The sequence below is a fragment of the Pinus tabuliformis genome, chromosome 5_2, assembly GCF_031772625.1.
Source record: "Pinus tabuliformis cultivar Carrire ecotype Pingquan chromosome 5_2, CPIR1, whole genome shotgun sequence".
NCBI classification, from domain to species: domain Eukaryota; kingdom Viridiplantae; phylum Streptophyta; class Pinopsida; order Pinales; family Pinaceae; genus Pinus; species Pinus tabuliformis.
Window position 1 is genome coordinate 497,678,151 of NC_142306.1, and position 3,999 is coordinate 497,682,149.

Below are 3,999 nucleotides of genomic sequence, written 5' to 3' on the forward strand. Positions count from 1 at the left end.
AATTACATACAAAATAATTCATACATAAATGCGTATGTTAAATAACACACATTTCTAAAGAAACTAGAATAGTCCAACTACAATAACAACATATCCATGAAAACATGTTGGCTCAGTTATATTATTAAGTGAAATTTCCATCCATACGTACACGTTTGAAAGCCACTAGTCCCAATAGTGGAAAATTACAGTCAACACCACATACTCCTCCGAAGAATTGTACTCAATCTATGCTGTGGAGAAGCCAAAGCTCATGAAAATACACTCCAAGCCTTCTCCAACCAATGCCTAGAAAAAATATTGGCTCCCAAAAGCCCAAACTATGACTGGTTAGGCTCTATATATAACAAAGGATGGGGTGACCCTTGACATTACCCTTTGACTCTTTGACTACCCTCATGACTCTTCAACTCATTTATAAATAACTCTTTACATTAGATAGTGATTGTTCACATTCCACTAATCAAACTTGGAATTTCAGTTACAATTTATTTACCAATAATAATAAAATTTCCACATATACCCATGTTGGAAAAAATACAGTTAAGCCAACCTAAAAAGACAATCACCATCACTTGGAATCTTGGGGAAAAGCCAACTTCACAACATCATCTTGATGGTATTAGGTGGAGAGCTGGTACCAATATTGGTTTTGTGGTATTGTGTCCCTATACTATTTGGTGATATCTTTCTAGAAACAAACTCTGGCCTCCATGCCTTTCAAGTATATGGTTTTGGAATCTTTGTCCAAATCTCCTTAAATCATGCACCGCATTGTCCTGAGTGTGACTAAACCAATGATGTACTTCTGCATGTTTCCTGCACTCAACTGCAAGTCATCGTCGATGGCCTCTCACATCAACTTCTCCATATACCTGTCGACCTCTAGTAGGAGTTGGTTATTCTTCATGGCTTTAGTGAGGGATCCGATTGAAGGGATCCTGTGTGTCCTCACTATGACATCTAGACTCTTGAACAACCATGCATAGGAAGCCTCAATGTTAGTGATGAGAGGATGGATTTTCTCATAGTTCTGGATGAACATCTGAATATGTGCTTTGTCTAGCCTTGCTTGTGGATTCATTATCTTGTGCAAGTAAAGAGGGGACCACTTATCCCTCTTTATCCATTCCTATAAATATGTAATAGTTGCATGAATGTCTTTTAGTGTTTGGACAATCGCCATGCACTGCTTTTGAAAAAAATATAGATGGAAAACTGCATTATGCACAGTGAGAAATATGTCATATAGTTTTTGCACAGTCTTAGGAGTCGATACATAAAAAAGTATCACTTCTCTCATTTATGCCATAGCAGATCCTACAAACTGTGTTTTCCTCTACCTGGCCTCTTGCAAGTCCTTTTCCATCTGATCATTCTCTGCTAACAAGAACTTGATAGTTGAACTTGTGGCTTTTGCATAAGCCTTAGAAGCATCGACCATGGCAGTTGGATGTCTTCTAACATCTAACACAATCACCCTTTCCTCTATGTGTCCAGGTGATGTGTGATCATCTGGGAGATTATTTATTTGCACCTATACAACCCTCTACTATGACTCATCAAATGATAGATTGTACACATCCAGCATTGGATCATCATCAAAGAGAACAACTTATCCTTGTTCTCTCAAGACTAGTTCTGATTCTAGAGGTGGTAGAGACTGAGAGGTGACCTTAGATGTTCTCTGCATGTGGTAGGTATATTGGTCTTGTGGCTCCTGTTCCAACTCCATTTTCATTGCTTCAACCATTTTCTCAATCTATTGAGAAAGTTCTCGGACCTGCACCTGCTCACCCTCTTCTTCATCTACTAGCTACTATGACTCCTCAACCTGTATTGTTAGGATATTCCAACACATAGGAAATAGTTAAGTATAACTTGGTCTAGTATAGAGTTAGGTAAAGTGTGTTTCTTTACTATGTACATTTTGTAACTTACAATCCGACGGTCACGATATGTAGTGATCCGACAGTTCATTCTCTCCTCGGTATTACAGACACTTGATCCGTGGCTTAACACCCGATTGGTCCATGATCTATATTTAAAGAGCATGGAGGGTCATTTGTAGGTTAATTGTTCATGATAGAAGCTTATGTAAAGTTTCATTCTTTTATTAATAAATTGCCTGAAGTGGCCGCGTTGGCTCAGGCCATGGACTGTTTCCCTCTTTGAGGGTTTTAACCACGTCAAAATACTGGTGTATTGATCTGTGATCTATGTGTGAGCGGTGTCCTTTGGTGTTCTGTCTAAGGAACTTACCCTGTAAATTCCTACATGGTATCAGAGCTATTTGAGGGCTGCGTCCGTTGGTGATCCAAATCTGAAGCCGATAGAACTGCATCCGACTATCGTTTCCTAGATCTACTGTTTTTGACTACTTTCAGGCCAAGAGGACTACTCTATTGTGTTGGGAGCATCTTTTCCAGTGAGGAACCCCTTTCATTTCACACAAAAAGGTTTCTGGTAGCCCTAGCTACGTCATTTTTAATATCTAGAGGTATACAGTGTTTATTTGCAGTGTACAATTATTTTCTCTCTTTTTATTTTGGTTTCGGTTTATTTACCTTTTTGTTTTTTATTACCAGATCTGTACCTTTCATTTCTATGTATGCTCTTTGGCCCACAACTCTGTGCGATCTGGGCAAATCAGAAACAGAAAGGAAGGATTTTTCTCATGTGTATGCTCTTTTCCGCTGCGCCTTAGTGTGATCTCGAAAAATCAGAAACATTGAGGAAAATATTTAGTTTCCGGCTAAAGATAACTTCGAGCCGTAAGGTTCATTTTTTTTGTATGTCCGTGTTGGGTTTTGTGTTTTTTTGTTTTGTAAGGAAAAAGAGCTTTCTCAAGCAAGCACGCAACCCAAAGCTTCAGTGACTAAAAAAAAAACTCTCTCTCTCAAACTTTTAGTTTAGCTCACTTGGTCCAACGATAATTTATGAGAGTAGAGGTCTTGAGTTCAAGTCTCCTTTTTGTGGGGGCGGATTTTTCATTTCCGCACATTCCCGCACTTCGTTGGCATCTTCATCACCTTTTCTTCAAAAAGCCATAACTTCTTCATCCGGAAGTCATTTTCAGAGCCGTTTTTTTTGAACCAGCCTAATTTTTCGAGATCTTTCCATTGGAACACTTAGTTTCAACATCTATAGCTTAAGTTTTTGTTAAAATGGGAAGTCCATGCCAATTTATTCTTGACAGCACCAACTACTTCCAATGGTGGTCCTACATTGTGGATTTACTTAGAAGTAAAGTTCTCTACAGAATAGCCTCATGCCAAGAAACCAAACCGAAAGATGAAAATAAGGCAGCTAAATGGGAAAATAGGCAAGATCAAGCATGTGGGTTGATAGGGATGTCTATTTCTCCAGATCTTAGATTCCATATTGCAGAACTTGATACTCCTGAAGAAGCAATGAAATAGATCACTAAAGTTTTTGGAATTAAAAAAGAACTTAAAGCCCATCAATTTGAAAATGAGTTGCTTACATTGGACCCCAATAATTTTTCTTGCATTGAAGATTTTTTGTCCAAGTTCAAGACCCTTAGACTTCTCTTGGAAGGTGTTAAGGTTAAGAAATAAGATAGTAGCCTTATCTACTCCATTCTTACTAATTTGGGACCGGCCTATTCTGTGTTTGCTTCCACCTTCCATTCTACAAGAGAAGCCTTCATTTCTCAAGGACAAACCTACAAGTCCCCTTCCTTTGATACCTTTTGTGATTCTTTAATAAGAGAACAAGAAAAACTCTTACACCTTGGTCTTCTTCATCTTGGAAACTCTTATAAGAAAGCGTTAGCCACCCAACAGCAACCAAATTCAAAGAATCCTAAGAAGTTGTATCCTAAAAGGAATGGTCCTAAACCAAACAAGGGTCCTAAGCAATTTCAGCCTCAAAATGAAAAATCATTTCAACAAAATGATAAGACAAATAAAAACAAAGGGAAGAAGACTGATAGACATTGCAACTTTTGTAATCGAGATGGCCACTTAGAATCCA